This window comes from Choristoneura fumiferana, chromosome 2 (genome assembly GCF_025370935.1).
Source record: "Choristoneura fumiferana chromosome 2, NRCan_CFum_1, whole genome shotgun sequence".
Taxonomy (NCBI): domain Eukaryota; kingdom Metazoa; phylum Arthropoda; class Insecta; order Lepidoptera; family Tortricidae; genus Choristoneura; species Choristoneura fumiferana.
The window spans coordinates 15,999,054-16,012,738 of record NC_133473.1 but is presented as its reverse complement, the minus strand read 5'-3'; the positions used below and the strand labels follow the sequence as shown (position 1 = coordinate 16,012,738).

The following is a 13,685-nucleotide window of genomic DNA, read 5'->3' as shown; positions in this document are numbered from 1 at the left end:
GTAATTAATACGTCTTTGGGTTTTAGTGGATAACAACAATTTACGAGTATATGGTTTTTGCCGTTTCTGAGTTCATCAAGGTCTTTACATGTCCGGTAGAGGTGATATCACGTTCATGTATGTACTTAGCACACTAGTAGTAGATGTATATATAATTAGATAGATGTACGTTTTTTCAGCACACGAATCTTTCTCACTTCAGCTACAATGTTTTTAATCTCAACGACTTCTCAATTTTCACATTCAGCTATTTCAGTTTTACAAGTTAATTCAATTAAAGTACTCGCGTCAATAAAGCCTTGGGATACTCATAATCCCTAGACAAATTTGATAATTTCACTAAGTAGTAATAATAACACAGTGTGTTACCGGCGCGAGGCTTTTTTTAAAGGAGGTTAAAGTAACGTATTTCTGTAACTTAGCCATAACATTAATTTAATTAATAAACTAAAATTCAGACTTTCTCAACTTTCTAACAAAATTATAATGCCAGCAATGTACAGCAAAGTAAATTCAATTCTTGAACGTATAGCTTCACCGATACTATCGATGATTCCGCCAATGTCGAGGTTGGAAAAGACACTATCGGTTAAGCCGTTGTTCGGTAGATTCAGTGTGCGGTCAAAGTAAATTGACAAGTAAGTGTAAATGACAGCGGACAGATGCTTTGATTATTACTTGTCAATTTACTTTGCTGTACATTGCTGGCAATTTTAATTTTGTTACAAAGTTAACAAAGTCTAATTAGTTTATTAATTAAATTAATTTCATGGTTAAGTTACAGAAATACCTATGTTACTTTAACCTCCCTTAAAAAAAGCCTGGCTGCCGGTAACACACTGTATATTAAAATATTCAAAACTGTCTAGGGATATAAAATATCCCTAAGCGCTTTTTGATGAACTCTTGTAGGATTATATGGCTGTCCGACTGTTTGTCTGTCTGTCAAACTCTTTATCGGAAACACATTGAAGAATCAAGTAGGAATTCTACCCGTGAAGTAGTGAAATATATAGTGTACCTACCTATTTCCCGTTGACAAGGAAAATATATATTTGAAAACTGATCGACAAATAACCGGTTAAATTATATTTTTAACACAAGCTTTTTTGTTGGTTGTACTTTTTGTTGACTGTACTTTTGCATTGTCATACTACATTTGCATACCAAATTTCAAGTCAATCTGACTACTGGACGTTGGTCAAATTTAACTTGCAAGATTTGATTACAGACAGACAGACAGAAAACGGGACAAGTAAAACTAAATAAAAGCTTGTAAAATACCTTGGTTTATATGAAATACTTATTTCATTGTTATACTTAGTTAAGATATCTTCAATAGGTTTGTTCTTTTTAGGGTTCCGGAGCCAAAATGGCAAAAACGGAACCCTTATAGTTTCGCCATGTCTGTCTGTCTGTCCGTCCGTCCGCGGCTTTGCTCAGGGACTATCAATGATAGAAAGCTGTAATTTTGCACGGATATATATGTGAACTATGCCGACAAAATAGTACAATAAAAGATTTAAAAAAAAATTAAGGTACCTCCCATAGACGTAAAGTGGGGGTGATTTTTATTTTCTCATTCAACCCTATAGTGTGAGGTATCGTTGGATAGGTCTTTTAACCATTAGGGGTTTGCTAATGACGATTTTTCGAGTTAATGATTTGTTTGCGAAATATTCAATTTTAAAGTGTAAATTTTCATTAAAATCGAGCGTCCCCCCTCCTCTAAAATCTAAACCGGTGGGTAGAAAAATTTGAAAAAATTCAGGATTGTAGTAAGTTTATAAACTTTCAAGGAAAACTATAACGGCTAAGTTTGCCTGAGAATTGTTTGTAATTATTAGTAGTTTAAGAGTAAATAGCAGCCTAAGGTATAAAATATACCTAAACTATGGAAGATTCCGTATAAAATACGAAATCCTTAAAAAATATTACTTAATTTAATTAATAAACTCAAACTTAATTATGTAAACTCATAATTGAACAAAATAATGTAAATAAATTCGTTACTTATTTCTTGCACGCTTTTCAATTGGAGTCAGTCAGAGTGTAGACATTTGTAACACAAACTGTGGTGGATCCCATTTATTCTGTTTCTAACATAGTTCCCAGGTGTTATCATTACTTTTAAGTCGATAACAATGGAAATAACGACTAAGCATGAATGAAGATAGTTATTTAGTTGCAGCAGATAAAAATAGTTCACCTTAAGCATGTAATTCAATTAGCAGCATTGAAAATCACTGAATAGAACTGCAAATCATTTCAGATGTTACTCAACAAGAACAAAGCCTTTTTAATTAACTAATGGACGTGAGAGACTGGAAACGTGCATGATTGAATATATTTCTACACAAATAGAACACATTTTTTGTTGTTTGTGCAAAGTTTGGAAAACTAGCATTGGTCACGTTATTTTTTTCCTTATTTTAGTTAAGTAAAATCCCGGCAACTTTTCAGACGTATTAAGCAAAATGTTGTTTCACTTTTAATAGAGCTTGTGGGTTCATTTAGACCAACAAAACTGTGCTACTTTTAAATTCTGCTATTAATCTGATACAAAAATTCATTAGTCATTAAAATTATAGCAAAACAAAACGCCAAATCCGAAATGGACATAATAGAACTTGAATTAAACATCTTTAAAACTCGTGATTTGCTTTCATACTCGTGCACAATAGTGCACATTGTGACGTAAAGTGAAATAATAATCAAAACTATTTAAAATACATCGTCCGTCATATTCGACATGAAAAAATATTTAGGTGCCAAAAACACTCGATACCTACTTGCTTTAGTAAGTAAAAGCTTCTAGGCTATTCTCTAACATTTATTTCATTTATTTTGGAGTATACAAAGCACTGCATGCTACGAAGTACGAGTACTATTGAAGACCGTTACCAAACCAGTTAGTGTAGTATGGAACAGAAAATACATGCAACAGACCGATGCCGAGATTGTCATAATTATTAAGGTATTAAAAACTATCATTATATACAATATTCGTAATGCTTTCAGAAATCCACCACGCGGTCCTTAAAACCACAACGACTGCCATTCAGACAAATATTCCAACGAAAAGCTCTCTGAATAAGATGGTAATATGCACAGGTATTTGTTTTACCCAAAATCAGGTCATTTGTCACTGTTAGTGGAACAATCGTTCAAGGTGAATTCTTACGATTTCCGTAACATAGCATAATTTATCATGTGACTCACTTGGTCGGGCTTTAATAAATTATGTGGACCTACTTTTGTATTATTGTCATGTGTGCTACACGCCCTTCAGGAGCCGAGTCTGTCACGCCAGGGCAAAGGCGACGTAGATTTGGTTTCGAGTAGAACACGGACGATCACGACTCACTTGCAATGCGGCTCAAACTACAGGAGGCGAATACTTTTTATAAGCTTTTATGTATGTTTTTAGCTTTGAGTATTTATCTAGAAAAATACTCAAAGGTTTCTAGATAAATACTCAAAGGTTTTTAGTATGGGTCAAATCTTGGTAACTAAATTTGACCCACTTCCCGATTTCCGATTGAGCTGAAATTTTACATACTTATTTACTATCGCTATTATTTTTAAGTTTTCGAGAGTTCTGTTGTCTTAGTTTTTTTTATCTATTATATAGAAGAAAATGGGCATGCGGAACGAGGAATGTTTTGTCATCTTCGTATCGTTATCATCATCATCGGTCGCTACTGGACATGGACCTTCGCTAAAATATGTTATTCTGTCTTCGGTTTCTCGCATCGAACTTCTGCCACTCGTCTTTCGCAAATTGTCACTCACCCCAGCAGGAGGACTTTTATTTACCTACGAGTATTCCTTGCTTGTCGACTGTGCAATTACGAATACTAAAGTTCTTTGGTCACATCTTCAGGAATGTGAACTCAATGGAGAGATTGGTGGTTCAGGGGCAACTCGCTGGACTGGCCTGATTAAAAAAGATACTGAGTCCACCATGGTCCAATGTACTCGCAACGCCCCTAAGCAGCAGAAATGGAAGCACATTGCTAAGAGGGCTGTCCTCGAAAAAGTCTCCGACCCACCGAACATCTCTCCGTGTACCTCGTCTGCGCAACCACGACCACTCTGACAAGAGTGTCCGATTAAGAAGAGGGAGATTCCTTGCTACGTTACAGTTAAAATAAAGCATTAAAAAGTTAAAAAATACCCACTTCTATCAAACCATTACTTACGATCAATAACACTATTAGATTTATCCTTTATGCTCACTATATTACCCATTAAGCCGCTATCAAAACATTTGCTGGATTAGTTCCAACGAATAACAACTTCACATTATATACCGCACAAATAACAGAGAAAACATACCTACAGTAACAAATAACAATAATTAGTTGTCTTTCCATATCACTGTTCTCCTGTGCCCCGCCGGCGCCAGCAGCCGCGGTAAACAAAACCGCCTCCAACTTAGTGATAAATTACTTGAGATAAACGCGCTTATAACTTCTTCCCGTCGGATGGGATCAGGAATGTTTTCAACGCGCCTGTCCTTTTTTCAACTCCGGCTGTTTCAGCTATTTTTAACCTGTCAGGATGCTCTGCCTTTGTCGATTTCTTATTTGCGCGAGTATTAAATTAACGTTTGATGGAGGTTTATTTATTTGGAAATGTTACAAAATTAATTTCACGTTTAATGAAATGTCGTCGTCGTACTTATCGTTCTTTGTCAGTGTTTTGGTTTATTTCGTTTTGATTCGATCGCCCGGCTTAAGGCAATAAGGAAATGGAAATGGTCGCTCAACATTTACCTGTCCTTTCAAAAGTTTTTTTTAAGTAGATAAAAATGATTCATTGCACAATCATCATCAATCAAATTACAATGATCAAAAATTAAAGTAAGGTGGTTTATAAATATAATCATATAGGTAGGTAGATGGTTTTTAAATTCATATATTATGGTACGTACCTCTTTTCACTTTTCACTAAAGCAATTTGCGGTATCTTTATTACTTCCTTAATAATATTTTTACGTCTGTGTGTCAATGTCAACAACCAATCTAAAATCGTTTTGCTAACCATGGTTATTTATAGATACCTAAAAATTTGCACAGAACCCTCGGTATACGAGTCCGACTTGCAATTGGTCGGTTTTTTTATATAGTTAAATCATCAGTTAATCAATCGAGTCTCAACCGAGACTTAGCATATTGTAGCAAGCAACATGTTTCTGTTGGAGTGATTTAAACTTCATTTAGCATCCCGCTATCTCTCCCATTTGGGCCACACGACGCCAGCGGTCAGCTCAGATCACGATTAGGGTCAAGCTCCAAGGTCCGACGTTACATAATTCCTTAAACATTTCGACGCTTAATTGTTGCCTGACGACTGCTACCATTGTCCAACGTTTTGATCGATAGCTCGTTGATACTGTAAAGCAGTAGCAGAACCATTTCACGATGATCATAAAATGAACGTTTGAATTAACTTTATAGAAGATGGTCTAATTATCGGAATCAAATGTTTTAACCGGGATATTTATTTTTTATTAATCTTTGTCAATTTTGTGTTTCACATCAAGTGCCTTATTTATAACTATATCTGTGTGCACATGAATAAACAATATTAGTTATGGTCCTAAGTACATTCAAAAATCGGAACTGGCAGTGTTCAATTTACTATATGCCTCATGACTTCATTTTGGTTTCATTCTGACGGAGCATCTTTGTGGCGATATTCAGTCAAACTTGACTGTATCATCTGCTTTCTTGCTTGATTGTGCATTTCATCTCTAAACAGTTTGCAGGAGTACCTACCGTTTTACCTTTTCAGTACACGGTAGTCGCATAATTCATTAGTATTTACTGTTCAAGTACGTACCCAGTTTTATTTCTTAAAAAGTGTTGCTTTTATTTCAAGACTGCCAGTACGTTATTTTGTATTCTCGTGTTGGGTTTTATTGTTCTGCAAAATTGTTAACGCCAGTGGTCAGTTTAAAGAAGCAAAACTGGTGTTCTTCGCTAACGACTCGACCACACGTTCCTTCACAAATTGTCCTGCAGCTGTAGAAAGGGGAATTAACGTGAGCAAAAATTTCTGCGCTTGTCGGCACAAGCACTATTTCGCACGGCCAACACGCGCTCATAAAAACTCAACATTCCACCTGCTCGGTCTCGGTCCGTAGCAAAATAAACTCTCTTTGTAACCGACTGCCCCAAGGTGGGTAATTTCTTATTTGTATCTATGTACATATATCTCTGTTTTTGGCCCTCTCTGTAGCCTAAACGGCTGGACAGTTTTCAACATAATATGAGGTATCATTAGATTTGACAAAACTGTCGGTGTGAAATAATGTACCTAAATAATATTTCAAATCGGTATGAAATAAATTCTAATAGGTAACTGATTTGAAATATATCGATGTTAAATACACTTTTTAACTTCTTATCACTGGAACATCAAAAAATACGAGATATTTTTTTATTAAATCACTAAAAAACTACGAAACTAAAAAACTAAACGAATTAAAAAAACTTATAATAAAAACGAGAAAGGAAAAAAACAAGTCTATAGGTCTTACACTAGAACTCTGTTAAGCACCTAGGTAAGTACAACTTCAACAGCCGTTCCCATTACTGGTAATATTTGAGCTGGTCACAATTTTGAATGGATCCCGACTGTTCAAGTTTGACTTAGGTACTTAACGGAGTTCTAGACTTCTTTATTTTTTCTTTTTAGTTTTTATTTAAACCTTGAATTACTTTTATTACTAATTTCCCACAAAACAACAACCTGATCAAACAAACTTAAATTTTCCGGCTAGTCATTGCCTAAATGGGTTGCCATAATAAAATAATTGATAGTTAGACTGCGTCCAAATCGTGACTCATTACTAAATTTCCCGTACCGGCAATTTATGCTAAATGCGTCAACGAATTTCAAGTTTCAGCTTGATATAGGCAAGTAAACGAACGCTCAGACCCTGACTCGACTGATTTATGAAGTAAGTTTTAAAATAAATGTTCTCGAATGCAAACTTCCTATTGCTGGTCGTGACAATAATCTATCGAGTACGCGCTAAAGTATCTTAACGAATGAATGTCCCTCTTTGCTCCATATAGGTAGGGCAACCTTCGGCATTGAGATATTACTTCCAAAAATAGTTGGTTCAATGTTTGGCAGTAACGTAACATGCATAAAATATCCACAATGAGCGAGCATGCGGTCGTGACTCGGTCATCGGCTCGTTCCGATATCTTATTGATTTGTTGTATTGTCTGATAATGATCTCAACTTGGCACCGCTCTTATCTAGATATAGTATTGTTGCTATACAAGCTTTCGGTTTACAATCAAATGAAGAATATTTCATTGGAAATGCCAGAAACATCGCCTTGGTATTTATACAGAATGTACTTTGTTATAACCTTTACGGCGTTGTACTTGCTATTATTTTGTTGATCATTAATTCGGGTCATTGTGCAAACAAACAATGGGTCCGTTATTAAACATGCTATCGACAATAGAAATTCATTCGATCGACAATCATCAGATGTGGACATTTTGAGTTCATTGTCAGCGACTGACCCTCTGCGGCGAAGAGCGAAAGTGTAACACGGCACGGGTCTTTGTAAGACATTATCTGCTAATGATATGTCATAACAAAATAACGGAGACAAAGCGGCTGGACCTTTGGAATCAGCAAATGACCTGTCACATTGATAATTGACATTTCATGAATTTAATTTTGACGCGTTTCGCAACAGTAGCCGGTCCTAGTCATTAATTTAGATGCCTAGGCTTGATAAATAACGTTTTAGATAGCGTAAGACATATTATAGTCGTGTAATAGTTTTCCAATGTCTTCAGGGCGGTGGTTTCGTTCTCGTTGTAATTTTGTGGTGGCTTTTCGCGCCTTGACCGCATAGGTATATTTGTGAGGCATAGATTTTTTTTAGGTTTAACCTTTAATTTAGTGTTTAGTATTGTAACTAAGGGACCCCATACATCCCTGTATTTTTATTATTATTATTTTTTGTATTTTTTTTCTTTAAGTGTATAATATAGTTTTTAAGTATTTTATTTGTAATTATATTATTACGAAAAAATGACTTTCTGCCAAGTTTCTTCCGGCGCATTCTTCTTGGCAATGATGGTCTTTCCGAAAGCGCTGGTAGTTTAAAAAATGACGTGTAAAAGTGCCCATTGCGGCCTATTTACTGAATAAATCATTTGAATTTTGAATTTGAATTTGAATAATTAAAAACTAAGGGGCTGTTTCACCATCCATTGATTAGTGTTAACTGACGGTTAAATGTGATGCCGACTCTATTTGTTTTGTTCGAATAGACGGAGACGGCATCACATTTAACCGTCAGTTAACAGTAACCAATGGATGGTGAAACAGCCCCTAAATGAAATAGCGCTTACTCCCCTGGCTTTTGTCAACGGTATATTTGATGATGAGGACTCTTGCTTAGTGAAGCATGTTTTACTCAATGATGAAAGAGTTTGACTTTAATTTGGGAAACATAGAACACGTTATCAAGGAGGTCTACTTATTCAGTGATTGTATTTTCATTGAAAAGATAAACATAACAACCTTCCCCCTCCCTTGGTCCCGCCCCTCATACTAACCCTATAAATGCTTCTCAAGTTTAAACTTAAGTTATTTAATGTAAATTGCTCCTCTTCGTGACATAACTTAACATTTACCAGACAGACTTACTTACTGTAGGTTTCTCACTTTTTATGGGAGTAAGAGTAAAGACATATTATGGATTTCTTACATACAATAAACTTACTAATTAAATTAATACTTAATTAAACGTGTGATTATTCGCGCACACGCCAGCTGCGCTTAATGAGCGAATAGCCGAACGTGATTAGCCCGTCAGCGCAATCAACGATCAGTCTAAACTATTAAACCTAATTTAATACCTCGATCATTAATAACGGTGGCCGATTTATTCTGCAAATATAGGTAGAGTCATTCACGATGACGCGTGCCGTGGTTCTTATTACAATGTCATTAATGTTTAATTTTGAGAAAATCACGCGTCTTCGTGGATAGCACTAGGTATACCACGTAAACAAAGCCGTATAATGGAGCGCCTCTCATTGGCTAGAGATCGCGATCGTGGCATGTCATGACATTTGACACGGCCTTGATACGGTGCGCTAGGTGAAGGCTGCTGTCACTTTACTGCTCGACATTCCGCGCCCCGTAAATCGTATAATTACTTGTGCATACTGGGACTATTTATTGACACGAGTTTCGCAATCGCCTTTGATTTTTAATGAAAAGGGGCGGGCGGCCGGAATTAGTTTTTTAACGGCGTTACGAAAACTTCAAGGAGTCGAGATTAATTGTTCTAGATAAGCTTCTGGCTATTTACTAACGTTAGTTTTACGATAAAGGTTCGCAGTGAAATTCAGAAACATCGTAACTCTAAGGGGCTGTGGCAACATCCATTGATTAGTGTTAACTAACGGTTAAATGTGATGCCGTCTCTATTTGTTTTGTTCGAATAGATGGACACGGCATCACATTTAACTGTCAGTTAACACTAATCAATGGATGGTGAAACAGCCCCTTAAGGTTGTAAAGTAAATCAATCCGGCAATTGTGTCGCGCCTTCGTGGCAACAAACATGTCCATTTTGACCAAAATTATAGCAGCAAATATGTCAGGGGTACGCAACCAGCTGTAGTTTAGCATCGGCCGCCCACGGACAGGGGTCATCAATCTGTATCAGAGTGATCCCGGGCCGCTACCCCTGCATAGGTAAACCACCGCCAGGCTTAGCGGCTTGCTTCCTACTTCCTAATTATTTTTCTTCGTGAGTCCCATCAAATAGGGTTTTAGGAAGTCACTGCTAATTGAGATTAATACCATCTATTTACTCGTAGGGGAGAATTAATCCGATGACAATTTCAATTGGGAAGGGAATACTGGCCACAAACACTGCTATCAATACAGGAGTTAAGTTTCCTGTGTTTGCTTTGGCTTCCAAAGTAATTCATGGAAACTTTACCTTTTCCATTCCAACTAGAGCACTATTCGTAAAATATTTATAGCTCATAACTCCCTAGAATATAAAGGGGCCCGATTAGCAGCCATACTTTACTTAATCGCAGGAGACGGGTTCTAAAATGTAAGATGTAAATTAATGGAGATAACAACTGTAGAACCGACTAAATCCATTTAATGCCGTGTACCGCAATATAATGTGATTAACTGATTACATCGTATTGTGATGTTACAATTACCATGATATAGGTAACGCTGCTTATAACCATAACATAGCAGGAACATGTCGTAATCAATCTTACATTCGATTAGCATGAAATATTAATGAATAATGAACAAGCCCGAGAACAACTATAATAGCTCAGGAACTAATTTAATTCGGTATAATGCAGTGTGAGTTGTGAAATATTCGAAGAGGATCGTAGACGTGCTGAAGTTTTTCAATGACTTATTTAGCGATTTGAACGCTCTCAGCTGCAACGTTGATTTTAATCAATACCTACGTACGAGTATATAATCTAATACCTTTCAGCGACCAATTCTTGTAAATTTATTTCGGGGATCTCGGACACTGCTCTAACAATTTCGATGAAATCGATCGTGCTTGGTTCTATCCCTGGAAAAATGTTTTTTTCTGATTTCGAAAACACCAAGCAAAACTCGGGCGCCCCAGTACTGTAGGACCTTTAAAAGGCCAAATCTTGTATATTATTTATTATTCCGGAGATCTTATAAACGACTCTAACAATTTCGATAAAACTTGCTATGTGGTGTAGGAGGTACAATCACCTTGGTCTTACCTCTGGGAAAACGCGTGTATCTGAGCGATAGCCCAGGTATTCATTAATTAAATTAAGTATAATTATTTTGACTAGTTACTTTAAAACTTTAGAACGTGCATGACATTAAATTTAACATGTATTTCAGGGTTTCTATCTCTTTGCACTACTTTTATCGCAAATAGAGCTCCAATGTCGTAACCCACGCGACTTTTACGAACCCCGCACTCGATCTGGTCGCGGTCAATAAAATATTTGAATTCGCGTTTATGTCCCATTTTACTAGCTCTTTAAAACCAGTCATGAATTACCCGTTGGCTACTTCGGCTCAATGGCCAATCGTGTTTAAATCAATGGATGTTTAGCATTACCCGCGGCATTTCACGGCACTCCGAAATACCGTCGTATTCCACGCGGCAGGATAAATCAATTCCCAAACAATAACACCACCCAACCTTGAGAGTGTTTACACCGAGACCTACATTCTAATAACCTTTTAACAAATGCAGTTCAGCGTTCGCGAGAAGAATTTCGTCGCGATCGGCAGTCGTCAGCGAGTTTTGCATAATAATGGCACAATGGAGCGAAATTGTACGAGCTTGTCGCTGTTACAAAATGTCTAGAAAGAACACCTCCTCGAAGAACCGCCCTCTGGAACTCATGAATTATTCGGAGTTGTGACAATCGCTGCCGTAGCCAGGCCTATCGCGTCGCTCGATACTGAATAACAATGCTCCTCGAACACGTATGCCGCAGATCAAAATATCCCAACTGGCAAATGAAGTTACGGATTACTGAGACGCACGTTTTATCTCTGTTTTCGTAGTTGCCTCAAAATATTCCGTCTTAAATCTACAACACACAAAAACGTAAGATATTGAGGTTCTGTTGATCCCGGCGAAGTTCGAGAATTGAGTTCGGAAAAACGTGTTATTATTGACTTCCGTTAATTTTGAGCGGACACCCAACATGTTAGATGAAGTAATTTTCTCCAAGATATTAGTTTGCCTGAGTAAGAGTCTGAAAGAAAATTAAGAATTAACATAATTAATTAAGAGCAGTAAAAAATGTTTTTGATCTACGTAATATTTAGCAAAATAAGTAAAAAGAGTAAGTTTTCTGATGTTTCTCATGTGTCACGTCAATGTCACCAGTTTGTGGTTTTTAGAATTTTAACAACTTGACTCACAATGACTGTAAAGTTATTATATTGTTTGAATCACTTTTCTCTATGTATTCAAAATGTTACCAGGTAGCTTTTATCAAGAAATCAAGAAAACCACGGTGTATACTGTCATATAGGTGATTAAAAGATTTTCAATGCAACTAGTTGGTAAGACCGATATTTTTATTAATATTTAAAAAAAATCTTCATTCAATGGTGATTATTGGTGATGTTGATTAAAAAGAAAGATTTTGATCGTAGTATAGAAATTTCATCACATGTACAAATATAAGATGATAATCTTGATGATGATGAGGCAAGAAATCACAACCAGGATAAGTTTTAATTAAAATAGGTACGTTATCTAATAAAACATAGACAAAACTGTAATCCTTAGCGTTCCCGCGAAGTGTTGCCCTTTTAATCATTTTTATAACTAGTACCTGGGCGACCGAGCTTTTTTCGGGCTAAAACTCGTTAGCAATCTTTTTCCCAGAGATACGAGTAAGACCAAGCTAGATCGATTTTTCACCCCCAAAAACCCCTACATACCAAATTCATTGAAATTGTTGGTGCCGTTTTCGAGATCCCAGAAATATATATGTTATCTTATGTTATATTATATTATATTATATTATATTATATTATATTATATTATATTATATTATATTATATTATATTATATTATATTATATTATATTATATTATATTATATTATATTATATTATATTATATATTCAATTTCAATTTGCTCGTATCAGGTATTAGATAGATAATTTTTAGATCTACCAATTTTTGGGACTAACATAACTAAACATTAACAATATTTTTTCGAGCATTACTACATTTTATCCAATTGTTTAATTACCTAATTAGCTTTATCAACATATCTATGTACTTTTATAAAAGCTAAATGGCAACAGTGTTCGTCGGTCGCCCCAAACACAGCGCCCCATTGTTTCAGCAACGTGTGCGTCCCTCGCCGTCTCACGGATCATAAAATTAATTTCCGAGTACACTCCGCTTAACGTTTATTTTAAAGGCGTATAAATTTGTTCCCTCCACCTTAATTCGGAATTCGGGACAAATTATAGCCTTGTTACACGGGTGCGGACTAATTTATATGAATCAAGCTGTAATGGCGCATTTTTGTTACAGATCTGCAATCGATTGCTGGGGGGTTATGAAGAGCTGCCCTTAAACGTAAGTAAATTAAAAATCTTATTCCTTTAAACAAGTACTTAATTATTGTATATTTATTTACAACAGGGATCTCGGAAACGCTTCTTTGTCGAAGAATTTTGTTGTGTGAGTGTATGCCGGAAACGTTACCAGCATCATAAAAAACTCTCAAATCAACCCAAGTAGTAGGTGTATGATTCAAAAGATACAACACATCTTCAACACATTGACATAAAAAGACTAAAGACTCAGTAGCAGGTGCAGTTTCTTTCAGGTACGTAACTCTAAAAAAGGTGTTGAAAAATCCATGCCATATTACTAATAAGCAATAAAACGCTTATCTTTTTTCAATAACCCTTTTGCAGGCGGTAGGACCTTGTGCAAGGTCCGCCCGGATAGCTACCACCATCTTGCTCGCTAATCCTGCCGTGAAGCAGCAGTGCTTGCACTGTTGTGTTTCGGCGTGGAGAGTAAGACAGCCGGTGAAATTACTGGCACTTGAGGTATCCCATCTTAGGCCTCTAGGTTGGCAACGCATCTGCAATACCCCTGGTGTT

At 36.2% G+C, this 13,685-nt stretch overlaps 1 protein-coding gene across 3 annotated transcripts in view; it reads left to right on the top strand.

Moving 5' to 3' along the window:
* Window positions 1–13,685, top strand: part of LOC141444921 (uncharacterized) — a 137,687-nt gene that overhangs the window by 58,603 nt on the left and 65,399 nt on the right. For all 3 annotated transcript variants that reach the window (XM_074110704.1, XM_074110711.1, XM_074110695.1), the window contains exon 3: window positions 13,105–13,149. The gene's annotated coding sequence lies outside the window, so the exon portion shown is untranslated. The remainder of the gene's footprint in view (window positions 1–13,104; window positions 13,150–13,685) is intronic.